Below are 16,884 nucleotides of genomic sequence, written 5' to 3'. Positions count from 1 at the left end.
AGAGCCAAGGAGACTGGATAACAGACTATTTTAAGAGCCAGTTCCTATACTTCTCTGGCTTATGAGTTTTATATTTGTCACCATTACATTATTTCATTAGAGGCTATTCTTCTTTTGTGCTATTGCCCTTACCAAGTGACTGTACAATTTATCCCCCAAACAGGTGCATTTTTAAGAGTGAATGGGAACACTAATCAGACAGGACGTTAATACAATAGGCAGAAACTCAAACTCTCCCTGGGAAAGAAGTCTCCGTCCTGGGGGTTATTAGCATAACCCATATTTTGATCCTAGAAAAATGACAACTCTTGACTTCCTGCTTAGTTTTGGTTTTCTAAATTACTTTTTGTTATGCTCTGAGTTTACAAATTCTAGCACATGGGCTGTAAATGGTTCATCTCAGCTGGGTGCCAGTTTACTAATTTGTTGACCAACAGCCCACCAGTGCATTTCACTGTGGCATATACATAGTCTCCATTACCAAAATGAAAAGATCGTCCTTTTTGTGACCAGTCCTTTTTGTGACTATACCGGGTTGGTTGCCCTCTGCAACTGAGATGCCTCCAGGCTGGCCCTTCCAACTTTAGTTAACGTGTACTCAAGAAACATAAATTAATTTGAATATTGATCTTAAAAAGCATAATTAGGAAACTATATTTTCTTATAGCAAAAATATTATATTCCAAAGCCAAATATGCATATCCACTAAAAGATTTTCCAACTGTTTCTTTGAACAATATAGATAACAAAGAGTTATCTAAATATATCTAAAAAGAATTTTTTTTTAGTTTTCTGGATTACTCCCATACACTCTCCCTATCAGTTGGCAGTATCTCTCTGTTTTTCTAAGCTACACACACTAGTTCAGCTTTAATTAAAAGGCCTGTTGCCATAGTTTCTCAGAGAACAGCTCAAGGCATGCTTGAGTCCATTATTTTCTTGAGGTTTCTAGAGAAATTATAATGTAGCAGTAGCCAGCCAATAGTTCCTAATTTTACCTCCCATCCAGTACGGCATATGATTCAGACACATAGCTAGATATTCTCAATATCTTAAGGGAATCTAAACAACTAGGAATGTTATTTAAAATGCAGCCTTTGGTTTCTTTCGTTCTGCCACATCAGTAATGTAACCGGCAGACTGCAGCTTTGTCAAAGAGCAGACCAAGGGGGAATTCAGCCCCTCAGTCTGCATCTGACTGCATCTGTGGAAAACACCAGCACATTTTTCTTCCTAATAATAATGAGAAAATGCACTGTATTTACAAGTTATAATAATCATTTGTTTCATATTTTCTAATAACTCAGAAATGTAAATTCCAATAAGCATGAAAAAGGAGCTCTCAGAAAATAGATTAAATATTGGAAATTCACTTCTTTAAGTATTTCAAAAATTAAAAAGTGGAGCTCAGAGATCTTTATTTCTTAAAGCTAAAACTTGATTCCATCTGAATCCCACCCTGCTTTCAGATGGCAATCCTCTCTATCTTGAAGTCCCAGAGAGCAAGCTCAAAGGTTACTCTGAGCTTTCAAGGTTAAAGAATGTGAATTAACTTTGATCCCTATGAACCTTAGAAAAGGCAAATGCCAGTTAGCTTGTTCTGATTAGGCCCCACTTTTCTGCAGCCAGGTAGCTATAAGCATGGACTGTGCAGGTAAAAGGACCAGGGTTGGAATTTCAGCTCAGGGAACAACCTCTGTATGACCTTGGGCAAGTGATGATTAAATGAGATAGGACATATGTGAAGACAGGAAAGCTCTCAAAAAACGGTAGCTATTATCATTTTCCCATAACTAGGTCATCTCCAGAGCAGGATATGCGGCAGGATAAGATCTCACAATTTCCAGAAGAGCCTAAAATCACCCTGCTTCCTTTGACTATCAATTTAAGAGCTCATATAAACTACTTGATTACTGATTTTTTTTCAACTCAAACATTACACAGATCATTTGACTTCCTCATTCTATATCACTAACCTTCCTTTTACTCTCTTTTTTTTTTTTCTATACAAGATGAACAGAGTCTAAAAAGTTTTTGAGAGGTAGTAGGGCCATATTTCCAATCAGGAGAATAGAGAGAAATCAAAGACTCCTTATGCATGTTAGATTTATAGATATCTGCTAATGAAAAAAATGCATGGTGAATGAATGAAGTCTCCATTCTGTCATGGCTATGTGTTCCTTTATCTTTGAATCGACAGGTTTGCATATTTTTAAAATCACATATATTATTTTCACTGATTCTCAGAACATCCCATAAAAAGATAGAACAGGTATGGCTATTTCTGGTGTATCAAAGGACAAAGTGCGCCCCAGCAATATTAAGAGACTTACCCAAGTTAAGCTAAAAACAAGACTTGACTTCAGGTCTTTTAACAATGAAGTCAGGATTATTTCCACTCTACCACTTGACCTCTCATGCAGCCCTAACACTGCAGCAAGGTAAAGGCAAGCTGAGAAACATCGCCCCAGGGAGTATTTGTGGCCCCACTATTCCCTGAAGATGTACTTGTTCACTGTTAAGCAAACATGGAGTACGTCAACCTCTATGCTGCAGTAAAAAATCTGAGCTAGAATTTCCAGTTGTAGATTATGGATTGAGAACGATTTTATGAATTACTATTTCTCCAAGTATTACCAGTAATAAAAGAAAGTTATCTACATCTCACACCTGAACCATAGTGGGAACTAAAGCTCAACTCGCCCAGCCAAAGGCATTACCCAGGACAAATTTTCACTTGGTAGAGATTTTCAAAAATGATGCCAATGCTAACCAGACAAGGATATCTGGTCATCTTACAACCGGATTTCTTAACTAGGGTCTATCTCTGCATTAAGAGGGCCTCCACAGGTACCTGAAAGTACATGCATAGTATATGTCTATGTACCCCTAATATTTCTAGGGAGAGAGACCATAGATTTCATCGGATTCTCATAATGTCCCCCAAAGGTCGAGATCCCATAGAAGGAATTCAGAACAGAAGAAAAAGACCTCTCATTATTATAATTTTTAAACTTTTTTAAGTTTCTATTTGTATTGCAAATTTCTGTTATACTGCGTCACTTTTAAAAAACTAGACAATTTCACCAAATCTTCCCAAATATATTTGGAATTCCTTTGGGACAGCCCTATGGCAGCTTTTAAAGCAAGAGGCAGTCACACTCTTTATCAGTCTCAAATGCTTGAAAATGCCTGCTTCCTCCTCCATGCTGCTCACTGCAGAGTAGGTAATGGCAGGAATTTACTTATTTAATGTTTGTTAATGATTCTCCAGAGTTATTCAGTTAGTCATTTAAAGCTTGTTAATGGTCTACTACCTAATTCTTAATGTGAGAGTTCTTTTCTCTTTGTAAATAATATCAATAATAGGATAAAATGTATACTGTTTTCTCCAAAATCTGTAGGTAGTTCTTAAATCCCAGTCTATTTTGTTTTCAGAAATCAAAAGGAAATTCTGAATATCCATCAAACTGGAGGATGATGAGACTGATCAGAAAAGAAAAGGAAAGAAAACTTCTCCAAACAAAAACAAAGTTAGGTTACTGAAAGTATAATGATGAAATAAATGGAATCTTCAATGTTACATGAGTTATATGTAGCAATACACATCTCTACCAGCATCATCTAAGATGGCAAAATGCTACAAGATTTTTCAAAACATAAATAAATAAAAAGAGAAAAGCAATGGGCTTAAGGTGGAGGGAGGACAGACTACTTAAAAACAGATCATGGTGGGCCACCTGGGTGGTTCAGTTGGTCGAGCATCCAACGCTCAGTTTCAGCTCACATCATGATTTCATGGGTTGTGGGATCAAGCCCCCATCTGCTTGAAGAGTCTCTCCCTCTATGCCTCCCCCCACTCATACTCCCCCCACCCTCTCTAAAATAAATAAAATCCTTAAAAAAATAAAAACAGATCATGGCTCTGGGTACAGTAAAGTAGAATAAGCATACGTCTCTCCACCGAATACAACTATACAACTGAACGGAATGCACTGAGCGACTAGCTATCTGAAGGCTCTGAGAAGCAACTAGTAGCAAGGGGGTTGAAGTAAAATGGCCAGAATTTGAAGCACCACCAAATTAATCATGAATTTGCCATTTTTGGTCTCCAGTATCCTGCAGACTAAACGCAACACAGCATCACAGCCTGAAACCTAGAGCTGGGTACCGAGGCTCAGAGAGAACTCCAAGAGAAGGCCCCTTATTCAGACTTGAGGAATGAGAAAGGGAGTGCAAAAATCCCCCACTTTTTTTCTGAGTTCTCCTGAGCCCCAGCCCTTTAAGCAATCCCACGGGAAGTGACATTAGAAGTCCCAACAGTATAGGAGCCAAAACTCTTAGGAAGGAAACCTTCCTCTCTGATCCCAAGAGAGTGGGGTCAATTCTCACCACTAGAATATATTCTCTCTGTCTTCCTGTCACCTAGCCCTGGACGCAAGCATAGTCACAGAAGTGTGCAACAGAACAAGACAATGAAAGCCCCAACTTTCTGCCTAGACATAAGAAAAAAGAAATCTAAAAGTACTATTAAGCCAACAAATTAAACAATTTAGATGAAATGAACAAATTCCTGGAAAGATACAAATTTTCAAACTGACTCCAGAAGAAATAGAAAATCCGAACAGGCATATAAAAAGTAAAGAAATTGAATACTTAAATTTTAAATTTATGATTTAAAATATTCCCACAAGGAAAACACCAGCCTCATACGGCTTCACTGATGAACTCTATTAATATTTAAAAGAATACCAATAATGCATACACTCATAAAGAAAAACTCAAAATGGATCATAGATTACATGCAAGAACCAGAACTATAGAATTTCTAGGGAAAAAAAACAGAAAATTTTCATGACCCTGGGAGAGGCAGAGTTCTTAGATATGACACCATAAAGGGAAACAATTCATAAATAAGACTTAGTGGAAAACTAATTTTACACTTAAAAAGATACTATTAATTGGGGCTCCTGGGTGGCTCAGGTGGTTAAGCATTGGCCTTTGGCTCAGGTCATGATCCCAGGTTTCTGAAATAGAGTCCCACATCAGGCTTCTTGCTCAGCAGGGAGCCTGCTTCTCCTTCTGCCTGCCCCCTCTCTCTCTGTCAAATAAATATATAAAATCTTTTATTAAAAAAGATGCTATTAAGTAAATGAAAAGAAAAACCACAGACCATAAGTAAACATTCACAAATCCTGTATCTGTTAAAGGACTTGTATCCAGAATATACAAAGAACTCTTACAACAAGAAGACACGAAACACAGTTTAAAAATGGGCAAAGATCAGCCCTGCTATGAGTCCATCCTGCATGGCTATTCTCTAGAATAGTAGTCATTTATCTCTGTCCACCTTCTCTCCCACCTGTGTGTGCCACCACCCCATGGAAGGTTCAGCGGACATGGACATGAGCCCCATGAAACCCCAGAACTATCTTTTCGGGTGTGAACTAAAAGCCGACTAAGATCGTCACTTTAAGTTGGATAATGATGAAAATGAACACCAGTTATCTTTAAGAACGATCAGTTTAGGGACTGGTGCAAAAGATGAATTGTACAATCATATATCTGATAAGGACTTAAAATCCAAAACATATGAAGAACTCAAACAACTCAAGAGAAAGAAAAAAATAAATAAATAAATAAAAAATGGGCAGATCTGCGGTGCCTGACTCGCTCGGCTGGTGGAGCATGCGACACTTGGTCTCAGGGTTGTGAGCTCGAGCCCCACAGTGGCTGTAGAGATTACTTAAAAAAAAAATATTTAAAAAAGAAAAACAGGCAGATCTGAATAGTTTTCTTGTACCTATAATCTCACTTACATGTGGAATCTATTTACAAAACAAAACAAAAAACTGAACTCATACATCAGAGAACAGATTGTAGCTGCCAGAGGAGGAGTGGGAATAAGCAAAAGGATGAAGGGGTCAACAGAACAAACTTATATTATAAAATAAAAAAGTCTAGGAGATGTACTGTATAACATGGTAACTACAGTTAATAATACTGTGTTGTATATTTGAAAGTTGCTCTGAGAAGAAATTCTTATTTTTAAGATTTTATTTATTTATTTGACAGAGAGAGGGAGAGAGAAAGCACAAACAGGGGAGGTGGCAGAGGGAGAGGGAGAAGCAGGCTGCCCGCTGAGCAGGGAACCTGATGCGGGGCTTAATCCCAGGATCCCGGGATTATGACCTGAGCTGAAGGAAGACCTTTAACCAACTGGAGCCCCAGGTGCCCCAACTCTGAAAATAAATCTTAATCATAAGAAAAAATTTTTGTAACTATGTGTGGTAATAGATGTTAATTCGACTTACTATGGTGATCATTTCTCAATATATATAAATATTGAATCATTATGTTGCACACCTAAAGCTAATATGCTGTATGTCAATTATCTCTCAACTTAAAAAATCAAATGAAGTCATTAATCTGTTCTCCTATATAGTTTATTTGAGAATGCTATAGAAATGTTTGATTCTTATATGTAAGGCATAACCCAGTGTTCATTTATTTTATTAAATCCCATAGCCTTTCACCTTTTTATTGGTATGTTTGCTTCTTTTATATGTATGTGATAATAAATATACATGCTCTTCAGTCTAAAAAGATGAGTTGTACAGTGTTGAAGCAGCAGCCCAATTAAAGTAACACTGGCAACTTTGAAAATGTCTGCACAGCCAATGATTTCCCTTAGGGGCTTTCAAATAACACCACCAGTGGTCTTACGGTTGAAGTGTGATTCAGGGCTGTGCATATTAGTGGACAGCATTTAGTAGCTATGTAGGAATGCAGAGTCAGAAGATGAAGAGGAGGAGGACGTGAAACTCCTAAGTATGTCTGGAAAATGATCTGCCCCTGGAAGTGGTAGTGAAGTTCCACAGAAAAAAATAAAACTTGTTGCTGATGAAGATGATGATATGATGATGATGATGATGACAATTTTGATGATGAGAGGGCTAAAGGGAAAACCCCAATAAAGAAATCTATATGAGATATTCCAGCCAAGAGTGCACAAAAATCAAACCAGAATGGTAAAGACTCAAGACTATTAACACCAAGACAAAAAGGTCAAGATTCTTCAAAAAACAAGAAAAAAAAAAAAAAAACCCTTGAAACACAGAAGGGACTTAGTTCCACAGAGTATGTTAAAGCAAAATGCAAACGAACAGAGAAAAAGGTGGTTATCTTCCCTAAGTGGAAGCCAAGGTCATTAATTGTGTGAAGAACTGCTCTGGATGACTGACCAGGTGGCTTATTCAAGATCTCTGGCAGTGGAGAAGTCTCTGTAAAAATCTAAACAGTTTGGTAAAATTCTTCCATCTTATTTCATTGCTGTAAAAGTTCCTATCTGGCTGTCCTTTTTACAACGCAGAGTGAAAACTTTCCCGACTGTGTCTGACAAATGTAGCCCAGGTTCCGTTGCCAAGATTATGTTGTCCAAAATGCCTGTTTAATTTTTGAAGTTGGAACTCCACCCTTTGCATGGTTTTAAGTATGTATGGAATGTTACAATAGGATATAGTTGTAGTAGTGATCAGACAAATGGAAATGGTGGGAGACAAATATACACATGTGAAATATGTATTTTAATAAAATAATAAAAATGGCCAAATATTTGAACCATTTGAACATGAAAACATGCTCAAAATCATGAAGCATTAGAGAAATGCAAATTAAAATTACAGAATACCACTTCAGACCCACTAGAATGGCTACAGTTAAAGAGACAGACAGTAACAAGTACTGCCAAAGAAGTGAAGAAACTAGAACCCTCATACATTGCTAATGAGAATATACAGCCACTTTGGAAAACAGTTTGACAACTTCTTTAAAAATTAAACATGAACTTATCACATAAGCAAGTGATTCTACTCCTAGGTATCTACCCAAGATAAATGAAAACAAATGTCCACACAAAGATTTTAAGCAAATATTCATAGCAGCATTATTTATAACAGCTAAAAACCGGGGAGAAAAATCCAAAGTCCGTTAACTGGTGAATCAATAAGCAAAGTGTGTCATATTCATAGAATGGATGGCTATTTAGCAATAAAAATGAACAAACTACTGATCATGCTACAACATGGATAAACTGCGAAAACATCAAGGTATATGAAAGAAGCCAGATGCAAAAAGACTACATATTACATGATTCCACTTATATTCAAGGTCCAGAAAAGGCAAATCTAGAGATAACGAAAGTAGATTAGTGGTTTTGTGAGGTAGGGGTGGGAACAGGAATTAAATGCAAACAGGCGTGAGAAATCTTTCTGAGGTGATAGAAAATATTCTAAAACTGGAAATTATACCTCAAAAAAATTGAAAAATTAAATCAGGGCTAGAAATTTCAGGTGGAAGTAATTTCCATACATATGAAATCTGAGATGTCCAGGGAAAGACTGTCCAGGGAAAACAATAGAAAAAGCTTAAAATGAGTGCTTTGGGGAGAGTAGTACGTAAGCACAGCAGAGATAAATCAAAAGATTATTTATGGTAGGTTGCAAATGTGCCCACAATACTTTCAACTCCTCCCATCAGGACTCTATTCCGCCCACTCCTATGACTTGCTGTGGCCAACAACGTGTAAGTAGAGGCATTATACTTATAAGTTCAGGGCCTAGACCTCCAGAGAGCTCACTTATTCCACACTTGCTGCTTTTGGAACCCGAATCTAGCCATAAGTGAACCAATATGGCTTGCCTTGCTGGAAGAGGAGAGACCTGTAGAGGAAAAAACTGAGTTTGCCTGAGGCTGACACATCAGTGACACCCCAGCAGTGATGGGCCAAGCCTGACTCACACCAGAACAACTGCCCAGCTGGGCACAGCCCAAGTTGCCAGTCCCTGGAATCATGAGCTAAATAGCTAATATTTCAAGTAATGTGTTACAAAGCAGAAGCTAATATACTAAAAAAGAGCAGACATGACTGCTGGATTATACAATGAACCAAATGACTGGGTTTTATTATGTCCAACAAGGACAGGTCTTGTAGGCAAAGAAATAGAAAAGCAGTCCATGAGATTGACTCAGGTCTGGGAATTGTCAAAGTCACTGGGGGCAGAGCAAGTAACTGCATGACTAAAGAGAGAATAACAGTAAAAGCTTCTCTATACAATTGATTAAGGGTCTATACTGAGCAGAACGGCAAGTGAAGTAGTCAGAAAGTGCTGATAGGCTGAAAGCTAGGGAAGATTTAGGACCAGAGGTCCTAAAGGTAAGGCAGAAACTCATTAGGACTGCATGATGAGGGGCACCTGGCTGGCTCAGTCAGGAGAACATATGGCTCTTGGTCTTGGAGTCTTAAGTTCAAGCCCCACATGTGGAGTAGAGTTTACTTAAAATTTTTTTTAAAAAAACGTTTTTTTAAGTGCATGATGAGGTGCAAAGATAGGAGGTTGTATAGAGAGAGGTGTTTCAGAATTCAAGATTTGGGGGTTAGAACAATTCTAAGACATGATGAAATATGCACAGGATGGATAATTGAAGGGCTATCAATAGATATTTGTCCATTTCATCTTAGTTGTCAAGTTTTTTGGCATCAAATTATACAGAATATTCTCTCATTCTTTTAATGGCTATAGGTTCTATAGTTACAAGCTCTCTTCCATGTTTCATATCAATGATTTTTGTTTCTTTCTTGATCAGTCTAGCTAGATATTTAAACACTTTGTTGGTATTTTCAGGGATGCCTGGGTGGCTCAGTCAGTTAAGCGTCTGCCTTCGGCTCAGGTCATGATCCCAGGGTCCTGGGATCGAGCCCCACATCAGGCTCCCAGCAGAGAGTCTGCTTCTCCCTCTCTCTCTGCCCCTTCCCCGCTGTGTTCTCTTTCTCTCTCTCCTTGCCAAATAAATAAATAAAATCTTAAAAAAATAAATAAAAAAATAAACACTTTGTTGGTATTTTCAAAGAACCAATTCTGGCTTTGTTCATTTTTTCTATTGTATGTTTTTTTCTCTATTTCATCAATGTCTGCTCTTTATTAGTTCCTTCCTTCTACTTACTTTGTGCTTATTTTATCCTTGTTTTATCCTCTAGCTTCTTAAAGTTGAAAACTTGTTAAAATTTAGGTCTTTCTTTTTTTTCTAATGTAAGCGATCAAAGCTTTATGTTTTCCTCTGAGCACTGCTTTGGCTGCATCCCACTATTCTGATTTAAGATTTTATTGTTTTTAAGTAATTTTTACAACCAAATAGAAACAGGAGAAACCCTATTTCTCCCTTTAATTTCAATAATTTTTACTCCATACATTAAGGCTCTGTTATTAAACACATACACATTTATGATTATGTCTCCCAGAACAATTAGCCCTTTTATCATTATGGAACATCCCTCTTTATCTCTATTTGTCTTGATATCTATTTTATCTGATATAATATGGCCACTCTTACCCTCTTTTGACTATCATATGCATCATTTATTTTTTCCATCCATTCACTCTCAATCTAACTGGGTTTTTAAGTACATCTCTCATAAATAGCATAGTCAGGTCTCACTATGTATACATTCTGAGAATCTATCTCTTAATCAGAATGTTTAATCCATTAATATCTAATGTAATTATAATATGGATTTAGGTCTACCATTTCAGATTTTATTTTCAGCCTGTCCCCTCTGTTTTTTGTCCCTTTTTTCCTTCATTTCTTCTTTCTTTGGATCATTTAGGTATCTTTTAGAATTCAATTTGGGTTTATCTATTGACTTTGCATTATTTTTTATTGGTTTCTCTGGGGATTAAAAGGTGCATCCTTAACTTTTCATTCCGCTTAGAATTAATATACCACTTCATATAAAATATAAAAATGTTGCGATCATACAGGGAGTCCATTTACTCCCCTGTACTTGTCTACACTATCGTTGTCAAATCTCTAGGTAAACATCATACATCCACAAGACAATGTTATCATTTGTGCTCTAAACAATTATAGGTATTTTAAAGAAATTAAAAGGAATGAAATACAATTATATATTTACCTCAATATTTGGTATTTCTGATGCTTTTTATTCAAATTTACTAGCATATTTCTCAAAAATAGTTGTACAGAGATTACCAAACCACAGTTGGCTTTCACCTGGCATGAATGCATAAATCACACATTAACACTGCCCTAATCTTTTCTCTTAAGATCATGATAGTTAAAACAATACCACTTGGCACCAATGTGATTGTGAACAAAACATAAAATCCAGGCACTGAGTGACAATACCAGCAATAAGGTAAATTGGTTACAAGACAATTCAGAATATACTTACATTGATTTTTCATATTATAAGGTAGAGTAAAAACATTAAATATTAAAATTTTTGTTTAAAACTCTCACATCAAAGTATTCAAATCCTTTCAATAATGAATAAAAATGTCAGGGAATATTTTCAACTCTTTTTAAAAAGTCCCTGAATTTGTGTATTTTCAAAGTAAATACACAAAGTTAACTAAGGCATAACTGTATGTCTGAAATAAAAAATGAAAACTATCTATTTCCCTTTAAGTAAAAGACAGATACGAGAATATTTGGAAAGTTACAGAATCCATGAAAATTGAGAATTAAACTGACTTTATAAAGAAAACAGCAGGGTGTCTGAGTGGTGCAGTCAGTTAAGCATCTGACTCGATTTTGGCTCAGGTCCTGATCTTAGGGTCATGGGACTGAGCCCTGCATCAGGCTCCAAGCTCAGCACGGAGTCCCTCCCTCTCTCCCTCTCCCTCTGCCCCTTACCTCCATTCTATCTCTCTTTCTAAAATAAATATATAAATCTGAAAGAAAGAAAGAAAGAAAGAAAGAAAGAAAGAAAGAAAGAAAGAAAGAAAAAGAAAGAAAGAAAGAAAGAAAGAAAGAAAGAAAGAAAGAAAGAAAGAAAGAAAGAAAGAAAGAAAGAAAGAAAGAAAGAAAGAAAGAAAGGGAAAGAAAGAAAGAAAGAAAGAAAGAAAGAAAGAAAGAAAGAGAAAGAAAGAAAGAAAGAAAGAAAGAAAGAAAGAGAAAGAAAGAAAGAGAAAGAAAGAAAGAAAGAAAGAAAGAAAGAAAGAAAGAAAGAAAGAAAGAAAGGCGCCTGGGTGACTCAGTTGGTTAAACTTTTGCCTTCAGCTCAGGTCATGATCTCAGGATCCTGGGATCAAGGCCCATATCGAGCTCTCTGTTCAGCAGTGAGTCTGCTTCTCCTTCTTCCTCTCCGTCTGTGATCTCTCTCACTCTCACACTCTCTCAAATAAATAAATAAATAAATAATCTTTAAAAAATAAATTTAATAAATTTTAAAGAAGAAAACATCAAATATTCATTCATTTACCAAACATTTACTGAGCTTTATTCAGTGCTAGACACTGAGCTAAGAACTAAGGATTTAGACTACCTTCAAGACACAATCTTGCAGAAGAGATGAACAAAAAACTCAATTATTATTATGAAGAGGTAACTAGGAAAGTTTCCTGGAAGAAATGACCTATGAACTACATTTCGAAGGGAAGTCAGGAGTTAGTCTTTTGCGCCTGAGTATATTTGTTTTTGCTGGTGGTGGGTGGGCAATGAGAGGAATCGAAGAGAAAAAGAGGCTTTCTCAGTTGAAAATAACATGGACAAAAGAATAATCCTAAAAGGTCATGATCTGTTTGGAGAATTAAAAATGTAGACAAATGGTCAGACTAGAACTATCACAAGGACGTCAGGATAAAGATCATTCTAATGTCATATTAAGAAAGTTGAACTTGGGGCACCGGGCTGGCTCATTTGGTGGAGTGTGCACTCTTGATCTCGGGGTTCTAAGTTCAAGCCCCATGTCAAGTGCAGAGATTACTTAAAAATAAAAAGAGAAAGTTGAATTTAATTAGGGAAGTGGAAAGCCACTGAAGGATTTTAAGTAGGAGAGGAATATGTCTTACCCAACCGTTTCTCCCTTGACTACCTCTACTACAGAAGCTAGGAAAAATAAATCTCATATCCTGAGCTTCCCTTGCAGATGGCCTGTGACACAGTTCTGACCAGTGAAGTGTAAGAAGAAACTTAACTGGAAAAGCTTCTGCCAAAAATTTTTAATTCCTGATGAATATCCTTCCTTGGCCAACTCTATCCCTTCTTCTCCTTCCTCCTCAAATTTAGGCTGATGTCTGGAGTTGTGCCAGCCATCCTACAAGCAGGAAACTCAAGCAAAGCCTGCAGCACCTCTAGACTCCTTGCTGTGGGAGAATATAAATCCCTGTTTATTAATAATCCATTTTTATGTTGAGATTACTTGAATCTGAATGTCTCCCTGACTAATAAAAGTGTTAAGAATTTGTGTTTTAGGGGGCGCTTGGGTAGCTCAGTTAGTTGGGCAGCCAACTCTTGGCTCAGGTCTCCATCTCAGGGTCATGAGTTCAAGCCCCATGTTGGGCTCCACGCTTGGCAGGGAGTCTACTTTAAAAAAAATGTATTTTGGAATGATTCTTATTAAATTAGTGTGTATGGATTGGGGATGAGAAGGCAGGGGGACTGGTCTAGTGACCTATTATAGGGTCTGAACCATGGTAACCACAATGGGTGTAATAAGGGAGGCAGACAACAGAGATTTAAAAGAGGACAGGATGGACAGGAAGGGATCTGTCATATCTTCCAGATTTCTAGTTTGAGCAGTTGCAGAGGGTAGGGGTGAGGGCAGTGCCACTCTCCAAAACAGTGGTAGTTGGGTTTGGGACTGATGAGTTCAGTGTTCAGTCTGAGATAACTATGGTACCTCCATGCGAAAATGAGGGAGGTCAAGAGTGAAGTCTGAATTTGAGATACAGATTTCTGAGTTACCATTATATGTGGGTAAACTAAAACAGTAAGTATGGTTAGATCCTGCAAGTAGAGTTTAAACAGGGTGGGCAAAAATCAGGCCCCACACATCTATTAAAACAAAAAGTAGATTAGTGGTTACTGAGGGCTGGGGATGGAGGAAGGAAGTGGGAGGTGGGAATGGGGAATGTCTGCTTACAGGTACGGAGTTTCTTTTGAGGGTAATAAAAATGTTCTAAAATTAAACTGTGTGATGGTTGCACAACCTTGCAGACATACTAAAACTCACTGAATTGTACATTTTAAAAGGGTGAACTGTATAGCATGTGAATTATAGCTCAACAAAGCTGTTTTAAAAAAATGGGCCCAAGGCAGAACCATGGGAATATCAACATAAGTAGGAGGGGATCCAATGCAGGAACAGAGGGAACCACGGCCAGAAAATGGAGCAAAATTAAGAGTATTGTCCAAAACCCTGGGAGAAAAGTTTCAAAGAGGGATCAGTGGCCAACAGTGTCAAATACAAGATATGTTGATTAAGTTAAAGACTGAAATATTTGATTGAACAATTTGGAACTCATCAGTGAGCTGAGTGACTAAGTGGTAGTGGCAGAAGCCAGATTACACAAAGTTGAGAAATACATGAGAGGTGAGGAACAGAAGGTAACAAAGAATCTTTTTCAGGGAACTTTCCTTGCCAAGAGAAGAACTGGTGGTATAGGGAGGTTTGTATTGTTTTCAAAAGGCAGCACAGAGCAGCCACTCTGGAAAACAGTATGGAAAACAGTTCCTCAAAAAGTTAAAAGTAGAGCTACCCTAAGACCCAGCAATTGCACTACTAGGTATTTATCCAGAGGATACAAACATAGTGATTTGAAGGGGCACATGCACCCCAATGTGTATAGCAGCAATGTCTCTAATGGCCAAACTATGGAAAGAGCCCAGATGTCCATCGTGTGGGTGTGCGTGTATGTGTGTGTGTGGGTGTGCATACACACACATATATACATAATGGAATATTATTCAGCTATCAAAAAGAATGAAATCTTGCCATTTGCAACAACCTGGATGAACTACAGGGTATTATGCTAAGCGAAATCAGTCAGGCAGAGAAAGACAAATACCATGTGATTTCACTCATTTGTGGTATCTAAGAAACAAAACAGATGAACATAGGGGAAGGGAAAGAAAAATAAAATAAAAGGAAATTAGAGAGGGAGGCAAACCACAACAGGCTCTTTAACTACAAGGAACAAACTGTTGCTGGAGGGGAGGTGGGTGGGGGATGGGGTAACTGGGTGATGGGCATTAAGGAGGGCACATGATGTAATGAGCACTGGGTGTTGTATACAACTGGTAAATTACTGAATTCTACCTCTGAAACTAATAATACAGTATGTGTTAACTAAATTGAATTCAAATTAAAAATTTTTTTAAAAAAGACAGCACATATGATGCTTATGTGTTAGGGAAAAGAGCATGCAAGGAGGGAGCAATAGAAAATAAATGAGGAGGGGATGATTCATGGAAAAACATCTCCAAGAGTTGGAAGAAAAGGAATTCACGACATAAGCATGAAATATGAGAATGGAGGACGACAGATGGGTTTTTCTATTGGACTGGGAAGGAAGTTTAAGATACACGTAGTTTTCAGGGGTCAAAAAGTTTAAAGTGCTATTGCTTGGGGTGCCTGGGTGGCTCAGTTAGTTAAGTGTCTGCCTTTGGCTCAGGTCATGATCTCAGGGTCCTGAGATGGAGCCCTGTATTGGGCTCCCTGCTCAGTGGGGTGTCTGCTTGTCCCTTTCTCTCTGCCCCCTCACCCCTGGTCATGCTCTCTCTCTCACTCTCCTCTCTCTCTCTTAAATAAATAAATAAATAAAGTGCTATTGCTTGATGGCATCGATGTTCTCTGTGAGTGAGGAGACAAAAGTCACTGGCTGAGGGTGAAGGAGTAGGCTTGAGGATTTGAGGAGGACACAAACACCTAGAACAATTCTTACGGGAGGCAGATTTACAAGGAAGCAGTTTAAAAGCAGAGACACATTTCAAATACTTTAAAAAACTGTAATATATTTCAAAGCTGATAAAAACCATCTTGTACATAACTAATTACCTACAAATGTATTCCACTTTGCATTAGGATTTGTAATAACCGCACTGAACACATGAGCAAGATGTCACAAATCCCTGGACATATGGTGTTCTGAAGTCAAAATACAACCCAATGATACTTAAGCACTGGACCTGAAAAACATGGTATCCTGCAAAAGCACAGCTTCAGGGCGACCAGAAAGGCACACATCCAACCAGCCATTCTCCCAGGCCCTCTGCAACCATGGACATGACTCTCCATGCAAAAAAAGAGCGATCGGACTGTTTCGCTATAGTTGCCGGAAAAGAAATCAAAAAGCAATTTTTTTTGTTTCTCCAGAGAGGGCTCATAGCAGGTGACCTCCTACAGTGTTCAAACAAAATAAGGGCCTTTGACAACTGTCAAGTAGTATGCAAAAAATAGTTTTATTGTAGCTGGCATTCACTTATATTTCTTTAAAGATTTAAAGGAATGTAGAGCTAGGAACCCTTTTTTCTAATCATACTGGTATATTCTGAGCTCTGAAAACAGCCATGCGCCTTCCTAAATCATTGCCTATCCTTACGCATTCTGCTGGGGGGTTGCTCTCATTCCCTCTGTCTAGCCAGATACTACCCAACCTGCATGCTTCAGCATAAATATCACTGCCTCTTGGGAGGCTTCTCTGATCACCCCAGCTAGAAGTAGCCGTTTCGTCAGAACTATTCCAACCATTCTTTTCTTCTTTTTTTTTTAAGATTTTACTTATTTATTTGAGAGAGGGAGTGAGTGAGAGAGAGCACAAGAAGCAAGGGGGAAAGGGCAGAGGGAGAGGGAGAAGCAGACTACCCTGCCGAGCAGGGAGCATGACGTGGGACTCGATCCCAGGACCCTGGGATCATGACCTGAGCTGAAGGCAGATGCTTAACTGACTGAGCCACCCAGGCGCCTCCCAACCATTCCTTTTCTATACATAATTTTTTACTTGGGGGGCACCTGGGTGGCTCAGTCGTTAAGTGTCTGCCTTCGGCTCAGGGCGTGATCCCAGGGTCCTGGGATTGAGCCCC

The 16,884-nt window shown here is 38.1% G+C and overlaps 1 protein-coding gene and 1 pseudogene across 15 annotated transcripts in view; one reads left to right on the top strand and one right to left on the bottom strand.

Moving 5' to 3' along the window:
* Positions 1–16,884, bottom strand: part of DST (dystonin) — a 452,944-nt gene that overhangs the window by 429,535 nt on the left and 6,525 nt on the right. The gene's annotated exons all lie outside the window — the stretch shown is intronic.
* Positions 5,382–7,338, top strand: LOC123795881 (nucleophosmin-like; annotated as a pseudogene).

The sequence above is a fragment of the Ursus americanus genome, chromosome 29 (assembly GCF_024610735.1).
Source record: "Ursus americanus isolate L20-20 chromosome 29, mUrsAme1.1.p, whole genome shotgun sequence".
NCBI lineage: Eukaryota > Metazoa > Chordata > Mammalia > Carnivora > Ursidae > Ursus > Ursus americanus.
This window is presented reverse-complemented; position numbering and strand designations above follow the sequence as displayed.